This window comes from Dipodomys merriami, unplaced genomic scaffold (assembly GCF_024711535.1).
Source record: "Dipodomys merriami isolate MVZ:Mamm:240054 unplaced genomic scaffold, mDipMer1.0.p SCAF_37, whole genome shotgun sequence".
Lineage (NCBI taxonomy): Eukaryota > Metazoa > Chordata > Mammalia > Rodentia > Heteromyidae > Dipodomys > Dipodomys merriami.
This window is the reverse complement of record NW_027205270.1, coordinates 2,185,681-2,197,323: the sequence shown is the minus strand read 5'-3', so window position 1 is coordinate 2,197,323 and position 11,643 is coordinate 2,185,681. Positions and strand designations below refer to the sequence as shown.

At 43.2% G+C, this 11,643-nt stretch overlaps 1 pseudogene; it reads left to right on the top strand.

Annotated features, from left to right (window-relative positions):
- The first annotated feature begins 8,383 nt into the window (after positions 1 to 8,383).
- On the top strand, positions 8,384 to 8,484 carry LOC138804732 (small nucleolar RNA SNORA42/SNORA80 family; annotated as a pseudogene).
- The last annotated feature ends 3,159 nt before the right edge of the window (positions 8,485 to 11,643 follow it).

Genomic DNA, 11,643 nt, shown 5'->3' with positions numbered 1-11,643 from the left:
CTCCTCTGCATAACACCTTAATAATATCAATAACATTAAAAAAATAAAATGTAGACTCTTGCCATCACACCATTACCTTTAGCTATAGGCTCACATCTGAGGGCTATGTTCATCTCTATACCTCTGGTAGGTGGGAGAATGGCCTCCAGAGACACTCAGATTTCAAGATCTGAAACACTGTGTATAGTCTTATTTGGCAAAATAGATTCCACAGAATGTCTAAATGCAATGGGATTATTCTGTATTATCCCTAATGTAATCACAAGTATCTTTGGAGAGGGTAGCTGATGGAAATTTGACTAGGAGAATAAGAAGTAGGAGGAGGAAATCGGGTGGAAGAGGGTGGGAGCATAAGAAGGAGTCATGAGCCAAGCAATGCAGGGGCTTCTGAAGCTAGGGAGGACAAGGAAACAGATTTTCCCCATCCTCCAAGAGGAACCAGCCCTGCTGCCACATTGACTTGAATGAAATTTAAGTGATTTCAGACTTCAGACCTCCAGAACAGGAAGAATAAACTTTGTGTTATTTTAAGCCACCAAGTGTGTGATGATTTGTTATACTAATAATAGAAAATTAGTATAATATCCAACGTTAAATATGTTTGATGTATTTTATTTTTATGATGCAGGAGATCAAACCCAGGGTCTTGTGAACACTAGGTGAGTAGTCTACCACTGAGCTACATCCCCAGCCACATATATTTTATCATTTTCAAATTAGTTGAAAACATAAAAAATAAAAGTTTCACAGTTGAGTTTCAGTGTCTCACACCCATAATCTTAGCTACTCACAAGACTGAGGATGGAAATTCAAAGCCAGACTAGGTAGGAAAGTTTGTTGGTGCCAATCCTGGGACTTGAACTAAGGGCCTGGGCACTGTCCTTGAGCTTCTTTTGCTCAAGGCTAATACCCTACCACTTGGACCACAGCGCCACTTTGGGCTTTTTCTGTTTATGAGGTACTGAGGAATTGAACCCAGGGCTTCATGCATGCTAGGCAAGCACTCTACCACTAAGCCACATTCCCAGCACATGTTGAGATCTTTCTCTGTCTTTTTTCCTTTTCCTTCCTTCCTTTCTTTCTTCCTTCCTTCCTTTCTTTCTTTCTTTCTTTCTCTTTCCTTCATTCCTACCTTCCTTTCTTCTTTTCTTCCTTTCTTCTTTTCTTCCTTCCTTCCTTCCTTCCTTCCTTCCTTCCTTCCTTCCTTCCTTCCTTCCTTTCTTTCTTTCTTTCTTTCTTTCTTTCTTTCTTTCTTTCTTTCTTTCTTTCTTTCTTTCTTTCTTTCTTTCTTTCTTTCTCTTTTTTTTTTTTGCCAGTCCTAGGACTTGAACTCAGGGTCTGGGCATTGTCTCTGAGCTTCTTTTTGCCCAAGGCTAGCACTCTACCACTTGCACCACAGTGCCACTTCTGGCTTTTTCTGTTTATGTGGTACTGAGGAATCAAACCTAGGGCTTCAGGCATGCTAGGCAAGCACTCTACCACTAAGCCACATTCCCCACCCCCCATATTGAGATTCTTTGGATCCGGTCGTGGGGCCTGAACTCTGGGCCTGGGCACTGTCCCTCAGCTCTTCAGCTCAAGGTTAGCACTCTACCACTTGAGCCACAGCACCACTTCTGGCTTTTTTTTATTTTTTCTGCTTATGTGGTGCTGAGGAATCGAACCCAGGGCCTCATGCATGCAAGGCAAGCGCTCTACCACTGAGCCACCTTCCCAGCCCGATGTTGAGATTCTTTTTTTTTTTTTTTTTTTGGGTCCGGTCATGGGGCCTGAACTCTGGGCCTGGGCACTGTCCCTCAGCTCTTCAGCTCAAGGCTAGTGCTCTACCACTTGAGCCATAGCGCCACTTCCAGCTTTTTTCTTTTTGCTTATGTGGTGCTGAGGAATCGAACCCAGGGCCTCAGGCATGCAAGGCAAGCGCTCTACCACTGAGCCACCTTCCCAGCCCCCCAATGTTGAGATTCTTTTTTTTTTTTTTTTGGTCGGTCGTGGAGCTTGAACTCTGGGCCTGGGCGCTGTCCCTCAGCTCTTCAGCTCAAGGCGAGCGCTCTACCACTTGAGCTACAGCGCCACTTCCGGCTTTTTTTCGGGTGGTTTATTGGAGATAGGAGTCTCACGGTCTCTCCTGCCCGGGCTGGCTTTGAACCGCAATCCTCAGATCTCAGCCTCCTGAGTAGCTAGGATTACAGGCGTGAGCCACCAGCGCCCGGCTCGATGTTGAGATTCTTATATCCAGTTAACCACCAAGAAGTTAGAAATAGAAGTGTGGCTCAAGCCTTGAGTACAAAAGCTAAAGGACAGCACCCAGGTCTTGAGTTCAAATCCCAGTACTGACACACACACACACACACACACACACACACACACACATTTGAGTAAAATCTAGATTTATAGTTTTGTTGTTTTTCTGACTGGAAAATGAGGCAGTACAAATAGAGCTCTCATACCAATGTAGAAGTGGCAATTGCCTGGAGCTGAACAATGATGACCATTCCATTTTGTTGAGTGTAGGGTCTGGCTTGCTCCTCTGATGGCTGTCTGGTCCTGGGTACAAGAGTTTTCTGCAGCCATGTTTGCATCTGCTTCTGAGGACATGACCCAGCCACTTTGTATGGATGTCCTCCTAGACTGCACGGATTATATAATTGTCTGCTTTTCTAGAGGTCCTAAAAGGGAGCAGGAGGATTGCTTCTGAGGCTGCCTAATTATTTCTTCCTGAGTCATTGATACATCTTCTGGCTAAGAAACCCCTGCCCCTGTTACCACAGGGACTCGTTCCCCCTGTCCTGTTTCTGGTCTTTCTAGAATACTTGGAGGTTTGGAGTCCTTTGTGCACACTTTTCTATGGTTTCCACTTTGCCAACATGCTGATGAATTACTTTCTGGAGCTCCAGCAAAGACAGGAGCATAAAAAGATGTGGTCTCATCCTGGTACTGGTGGCTCAAGCCTATAATCCTAGCTACACAGAAGAGTGAGCTGTAAGGATCAAAGCCAGCCAGGACACACAAATCCAAAAGACTCCTGGAAGTGGTGCCGTGGCTCAAGTGGTAGAGCACTAGCCTTGATCTGAATACCTCAAGGACAGAGCCCACCCAGCCCAGAGTACAAGGCCCATGGCCTACAAAACAAACAAGCAAAAAACCCCAAAAGACTCTTAACTCCAGTTAACCAGCAAAATGCCAGGTGTGGAAGGGTGGCTAAGTGGTAAAACAGCTAGCTTTGACTAAAAAGGAGAACACGACGTCCTGAGTTCAAACCCCAGTAGCAGCACAAAGTGTTGTGTCTCGGGCATGAGCACACACCCATTAAAGTTCATTTTATCTCAGGTGGATTCATCTGGAGTGAATTACCATGCACAGAAAGGAAATCTTAAATGTCTACATGAGAATGTCCCAGCCCTCAAAGACCAAGTTCTACCCCTTGCATCCTTATTCTGTTCACTCCCACTCCTGTCTCTGGAAGAAATGATGCCTGTGCCTCAGCACCTCCCCCCACCCCTAGTCTTCTACCCCTTCCCAGAGGGAAGGTTTTTACAAAAATTACCAACTGACTGCATTTCACTCCCCATCCAAGAATACAGGAAGCTCAGCAGTGCACCCCAGTGTGTGCACTCACCCTCTACATCAGCAGTTTGTGCTCTGCCCACAGAGCCCCTCTAGATCTCCCTTCCCAGAGGAGGTTGGCCTGGAGTCCTGGGGCTTCTTCCTGTCTCTCTTCCTGTGGGTAACCACTGGGGCAGGACATCCCACACTGCAAGCACAGCCACAGAGACGACCAGGTCTGAATCAGAGGTTTAAAAGAAGCATTTTCCTAATCCTTAAATAAGTTAGAGTCATTCTTAGAAAAATCCCAAATTCAGGATGGGAACTAGCTGGAGCAGGGAAGTCAAAAGGAGTGGATAAGGAGGGGATGAATATGCTAGGCTTGGTATCACACCTGTAGTCTTAAACTACTCAGGAGGCTGAGATATGAGGATTGGGCTTCAAAGCCAACCCAGACAAAAAAGTCCATGAGATTCTGGTCTCCAATTAACCAATAAAAAACAAAAACAAAAACAAAAAAAATCTATCCAGGAGTGGAGCTGTGGCTCAAGCAGTAGAGTGCTCGCCTGGAGCAATTAAAGCTCAGGCCCTGAGTTCAAGCTCCAGCACTGGCACACATAACAGAAGGATGATATGATTAAATTACTTTATATATGTGTATGAAAACAGCATAATAAGACCTGTTAAAAAAATTTTAGGGCTGGGAAGTTGGCTCAGTGGTAGAGTGCTTGCCTCCCATGCATGGGGCCCTGGGTTCCATTCCTCAGCACCACATAAGCAGAAAAAAACCAGAAGTGGCGCTGTGGCTCAAGTGGTAGAGCGCTAGCCTTGAGCTGAAGAGCTGAGGGACAGCACCCAGGCCCAGAGTTCAGGCCCCATGACCGACAAAAAAAAAACAAAAAACAAGAATTTCAAAGGGAAGATGAGGGAAATAAGAAAATAGAAAGGAAGAATTTAACCAAAGTACAGTATAGGTACATATGGTAGTAAATCACAATCAAAGCGCTTTGTGCAATTAATAGATGATAATGATGACGATGATGATGATTAAAAATCCCAACTCCTTAAAGTAGTCCCCAAGGGCTCCTGCCTCCATTGCTGTCCCCATCTCTGCTCAGGCCACAACAGCCTCTTTATCATGTGGTACACATTCCCAGCTTTACCCTGTCTCTGGCCTTTGAACAAGTCCTCCCTCTCCATGCAAACTCAGTCCAGAAAGATTCCTTTCAGTCTCGTATCATTCTCTGTATTTTTTAGGTGGGGGCAGGGGGTGGGGTGGGGGATGGGGGGCAGTTCTGGGCTTCAAGTCAGACCCTGGGGTATTCTTTTAGCCTTTTTGTTCAAGACTGCACTCTACTTCTTGGGTCACAGCTCCACTTCTGGATTTTTGGTGTTTAATTGAAGCTAAACGTTTCACTCACATGGGACTTTCCTGCCTGGGCTGGCTTCAAACCTTGATCCTCAGATCTCAGCCTCCTGAGTAGCTAGGCCTACAGTAGAGAGGCCATTCTCTTTCTTACTTAATATTATTTTCTGGGGAAAACTTTTCCTACCCCCCAACTGAAAGCAAGTCCCTTATGTACCCCCTTCGCTGATCTTACTGACATTTGTAGTGTCTTTTTAAACACTAGTGTATTTCCATTTGTTTATTTACTTATAACAGTATTGGGATTGAACTCAAGGCTTCAAACTAATAGTCTTCCACTGGAGTCATGCCCCAGTTTTATCTTGTTGTTGTTTTGTTGGTATTGGGGGCTTAAACTCTGGGCCTGGGCACTATGCCTGAGCTCTTCAGCTCAAGGCCAGCACTCTACCACTTGAGCCACAGTGTCACTTCTGGTTTTCTGGTTTATTGGAGATAAGAGTCTCATGGACTTTGCTGCCCAAGCTGGCTTTAAACCATGATTCTCAGTTCTAAGCCTCCTAAGTAGCTAGGATTACAGGCGTGAGCCACTGGTACCCAGCTCTGTTGGTTTTTCATTTAGGGTTCCATACTAACTTTGTACTGATGTCTATGGATGTTGCTTCTTGTTCTACTTCTACCTTCTAACTAGCTGGGAACAGGGGTGTGTGCGGTTATGTCCAACCTAGATTGTGATATGTTGTTGAATTGATTCACAAAAAGATTGTGTTGTATTTATGTTCATGTGGAAGATGTCCTTCCCACCCCTCATTTTCGATGTAATAATTTGCAATTTAATACTAGTAGTGATGTGAAATATTTTTCTTTTTCTTTTTTCTTTTGCCAGTCCTGGGGCTTGAACTCAGTGCTTGGGCACTGTCTCTGAACTTCTTTTGCTCAAGGCTATGCTTTACCACTTGACCCACAGTACCACTTCCGGCTTTTTCTGTTTATATGATACTGGGGAATTGAACCCAGGGCTTCATGCATGCTAGGCAAGCACCCTACCTCTAAGCCACATTCCCAGCCCTGTGAAATATTTTTCATATGCTTGATTCTTCTTTGTATTTCATCTGTAACTCTTTATTCAAACTCAGTAAGCAGTTAAAAACAAATCCCAAATACAAAAAAATGAGACTTCAAAATTTGGTCCTATTACTTTAGTGGGGAATCTTTATTTTATCTGACATCTTTTTTTGAGTTGGGACTTAATTTTTGCTATTTGTTATTGTCCTTTTTAAATCCTTTTTTTTACAAGTTGAAAGTTGTCTTTTTTCCTATGTATTTGGGGCATTATTATGATTATTATTATTATTGTTGTTGCTATTATTATTAATTTTGAGATAGGTGGCTTCCTGCTCGAGCACTTGCTTGGATCTTGATTCAACTATTTTAGTCTTCCATTCATAGCTAGGATGACAGGCATGTCCTACCATAACAAGCTTCTTTCCACTGATATGGGGTCTTGTAAACTTTTCTGCCTGGGCTGGCCTGAAACTCTCCTCCTTTCCCTCATCTTAGCCTCCTACATAGCTAGAATGACAAGGGTGAGCCATTAGTACCCTTGACTAATGATCCTCTTTATTTCAGCCTCCTAAGCAGGTAGGCATTGGGCGTGAAATGCTATCTTTATCTGATTAAATTTTATTTGTGCAAAGACTGTAGACTTTTTTTTTTGAGACAGGCTTTCATTATGTAGCACAGGTTAGCTTGGATCTCACTATGGAGCCTGGGCTGGACTCTAACTTTTGGTGTGTGTATGTGTGTGTAATGTATGTATATGTGTCTGCATGTGTGTCCTGGGGCTTGAACTCAGGGCCTAGGCATTGTTCCTGAGTTATTTTGCTTAAGGATAGAACTTTACCACTTGAGTCACAGCTTCATGTCCATCTTTCTGGTGGTTAATTGGAAATCTGAGTCTTCTGAGCTTTCCTGCCTGGGTTAACTTTGGACCACAATCCTCACATCTCAGCCTCCTGAGTAGCTAGGATTACAAATGTGAGTCACTGGTGCCTGGCTAGCTTCTAACTTTTTGGTCCTTCTTCCTTTACCCCTCCTGTGCTGTGTTGCTATGCCAAACTGTTATTTATAGATTTTTTAGTTTGTTTCTGCTGATTCTTCTTATCTGTTTCTGGCTGTACTCCACACTGTTTTAATTTTTGCAGCTCTGTACCACAGCTGGTACCTATTAGGCATTTAACAAATATAAATGTACTCTCTGGAATATTTATTTTTCCGAGTTACTTTAAAACACATTGATATTTTTAATTTCTTTTGTTTTCAAGTTTCTTAGGAAATTACATTTTAGATATATTTTTCTTGATAACATGGCAATTAGAAAAACAATATCAAAATTACTTTTTTTTTTTTTTTTGGGTACGGTTGTGGGGCCTGAACTCTGGGCCTGGGCGCTGTCCCTCAGTTCTTCAGCTCAAGGCTAGTGCTCTATCACTTGAGCCACAGCGCCACTTCCGGCTTTTTTTTCTTTTTGCTTATGTGGTGCTGAGGAATCAAACCAGGTCCTCATGCATGCAAGGCAAGCGCTCTACCACTGAGCCACCTTCCCAGCCCCAGAGAAATGTTTAAATTAGCCATAATAGGAGTTGCAATAAATTTCACAGAATCAGTGTCGTATAGATCACATCATCTGAGCAGAGTACACTAAAATCAGACATAGATAGATATATAAGTGAGGCTGAAAAGCACCTGCCTCAGGCCATTTTGCCGACTCCAATGGGCCCCCTGATTTGTCCTACCTGTTCCTCCCTTCCAATTGTTGGACAGCTCTGAGAAACTGAAAATTCTCACTCTCCACAGCAATTCAGCTTCTCCAGCCACTTCTCCCAAACCTAACTGCAAACTCTCTCAGCTGTACCCTTCCAGGTGCTGAGCAGAAACAAAATAGTTTTCTTTCTTAGTTGCCAGGATTGCCCTCCTAAGACAATTTTACACTTCCGCACACATCCAGTATTTATTGACTTTCTACCCACAACTCCATGAAAAATGAGTCAGTGGTATTTGTTCTTCTGCTTTCCCTTTCTCACTCTAGTTTTGGATATGTTTCATGTGTTCTGCTTCTTTCTTAATTCAGCGTATACTCATTGAGCACCTATGGTATGTCAGGCTTGTTGTGTCGCTGAAGATCCAGAGGCCAATGGGTTGATATGGTTCCATGGAGTTTAGGCTCTATCAGGACAAGAGACACAAAAACAATAACCCAAGCCATGTATGGTGGCTTATGCCTGTAATTCCAGCACATGGGAAGCTGAGGAAGAAGGATCATGAGTTCCAGGCAGGCCCCTATCACAAACAAACAAACAAAAAAACAGTTGCGCCCTAGTAGCTCATGCCTGTAATTCTAGCTACTCAGGAGGATGAGGATCTGAGGAACAAGGTTTAAAGCCAACCAGGCAGCCAAATCTGTGAGACCAAGAAATAGCATCCATTTCATAGTGTCCCATGCCAGAGCAAACTGTGGTCCCAAACCATTGCCTGGCCTCGATCTGTGGGCTACAGGCACTGAAGGGGATTGTACAGAGGAAAAAAAAAAAAGAAATAGCACCCATTGGGCTGGGAAGCATGAGTGTTCACTCTGTACACCTGTGTACAGTCATGAGAGGTCATGACAATAGATTCCACTGTGACAGAAAAAAATTATTTGATAATTTTTTATTTACCAGTCCTGGGGCTTGAACTCAGTGCCTGAGCACTGTCCCTGAGCTTCTGATCTCTGAGCCTGAGTGCTATCCCTCAGCTCTTCAACTCAAGGCTAGCACTCTACCACTTGAGCCACAGCACCACTTCCAGCTTTTTCTGCTGATGTGGTGCTGAGGAATTGAACTCAGGGCCTCATGCAGGCAAGGCAAGCTCTCTACCACGGAGCCACCTTCCCAGCCCCACTGAGCTTCTTTTTGCTCAAGGCTAGTGCTCTACCACTTGAGCCACAGAGCTACTTCTGGCTTTTTCTGTTTATGTGGTACTGAGGAATCGAACCCAGGGTTTCATGCATGCTTGGCAAGCACTGTACCACTAAACCATGTTCCCAGCCCTCATTTGAAGATTTTTGCTAAAGGGTGGTAAGGAAAACTTTATTCAGGATGATGCTAGGGGTGCAGGGACCACTACAATGGGGTTTTTGCAGTGGGGCAGAGACTGGGCTCAACTCCAAATACTGCATGGTTGAGTAGGAATTTAGAGCCGAGGAGAAGGATGGGTGGCAGTGATGGGAACATAGAGCAGAGGTCAGAGGTAGGGAGGATTCTGGCTAAACTAACCTTACGGGATTCCTGCTGAAGTCAGTGTAGGGTAATAAGACATTACTGGGGGGACTGTTGGAGAATGAGAAACCCAAACTAATATGAAAGGTGATCAGATATGTGTGGGAGGAAGATCTTGCTAAGCTGACTTGGCTACATTCTTGTTAAAACCAGATTTTACAAGGAAGTAAACAAATGGGCCTAGCAGAAAATACAGAAGCCTCACCAAAGTTTTGTCAGGCAAAGTATCTTTATCAGTATTCAACTAAGGAGGCCGGGAAGGATGGACTGCTAGAAGGAGTCAGGAATAATATCAATAGAGATGTTATCTTAGCTAAATCAGGAAGGAAGAATGCATTAGGTGTAGGTACAAAGACCCAGTAGCAGAACCAATCAAGGGAAACATAAGAGACTGAAAGGAAACCAACTTGACTAGGCTCCTGTGAGGCAGGGAAAGGCTATAGGAATAGGCCAGCACCAGCTGGACAGGACCTTGCTGGCCAGGTTAAAAATGGCTGCCTTTTTTTCAAGAGCAGTGAGAAACCCTTATGATCTTTCTGGTGTTTTTGTTTTTGAGATTGTTAAATATAACACAAATTGACTAAGCCATGTGAATCAAATACTTCATTTAATGAGTAACTATATAAGTATCACAGATATAAGGAAAGCAAGAACATGATAATTAAATGCAACATGGGATCCTGTTATATGTTTTTTGAGCATGGATTTATTTTAATATAACTGGATTAAGGTGTGGAGAAGCAGAGAAAAAGGAAGATTTCCTGCTTCTCATGAAGGAAATGGGAATTTAAAACTCTGAGATTCTGGTATTTGTTCTTGGAACAGAAAAATAGTAATGGAAAACATAATAATGGTATTAAACCACTGTTGCCTGCCTGCCTGTCTTCCTTCCTGCCTTCCTGCCTTCCTGCCTTCCTCCCCTCCTCCCCTCCTTTCTTCCCTCCATCCCTTTCTTCTTTTTTTTTTTCCTTTTTTCTCTTCTTTTTTTTTTCTTTGGTGCCAGTATTAGGGCTTGAACTCAGGGCCTGGGTGTTGTCCCTTAGCTTTTTATGCTCAAGGCTGATGCTGTGATTCTTGAGCCATTTCTGCATTTCTGGCTTTTTGGTGGTTAATTGGAGATAGGATTTTCTCAGATTTGTCTGCCTAGGGTTGGTTTAAACCTTGTCCTCAGATCTCAGCATCCTGAGTAGCTAGAATTACAGGACTAGTCATCACTACCTGGCTTGTTGATTTCTTAATTTGGTTACAAAAAGAAAAAACCAAAAACATAGAAAAAGACCATACCAGTCAAATGTTAACATGACAGAAGCTGTAGGACGTGAATAGTAACTCTTTGGATTATCCTTGCACCTTCTTGTAAATCTAAAATGTCTTGAATATTTTAAGCTGACAAATATCAAAAGCATATTTAAATCCAGAAATAATGTGATTTTATTTATTTATTTATTTTGCCTGTCCTGAGGTTTGAACTCAGGGCCTGGGTGCTGTCTCTGAGCCTCTTTGTACTCAAGGCTAGTACTCTACCACTCAAGCCATGGCACCATTTCTGGTTTTCTGGTGGTTGGTTGGAGATAAGAGTCTCATAGCCTTTCCTGCCCAGACTGACTTCAAACCATAATCCTCAAATCTCAGCTTCCTGAGTAGCTAGGATTACAGGCATGAGCCTGTAATTGTAAAAAGTTAATTGTAAAAATTAACTTCCTAATGCATTTCTGTAATACTTTATCCCTACCTTTTTGTTTCATTTGATCATGTCTTCATATATCAATGGTTTTGCAATCTTTTTTTTTTTTTTTTTTTTTTTTTTTAGGGACTCAAACTCAGTGCCTAATGCCTTTGTTCATTGGCTGGCACTCTACCAACTGATCCAGGCCCCCAACCCCATTAAAGAAAAGAAAAGGAACAGATACTGGGCACTGGTAGCTCACACTTGTAAACTCAGCTACTCAGGTGGCTGAGGTCTGAGGTTTGTGGTTCAAAGCCAGCCTGGGCAGGAAAGTCTCGTGAAACTCTTATATCCAGTTAATTACAGAAAACAAAAGCTGGAAGTAAAGCTGTAGCTCAAGTGGTGGTGATCCAGCCTTGAGTGATAAAACTAAGTGACAGCACCTAGGCCCTTAGTCTAAGTCTTCGTACTCAAGTGTGAGGAGTACGTGCACGTGCACACACACATGCCTACAGACAGAAAGAACAGTGTATAGGAGCATGGTAGTGTACTCTTCTTGTAATCCCGGTACTTAGAACATGGAGGCAGAAGGATAGCAACTACGGGTCTAGCCAGAGCTACTTATTGAGACTCTGTCTAAAAAAAAGGGAAAGTAAAGAAAAAGAAAGGAAAAAAGAAAAGAAAAAGTAGGAGAAATAAAGAAGGGGCCTCGCCATAATAGCTCATGCCTCTAATCCCAGCTACTCAGGAAACTA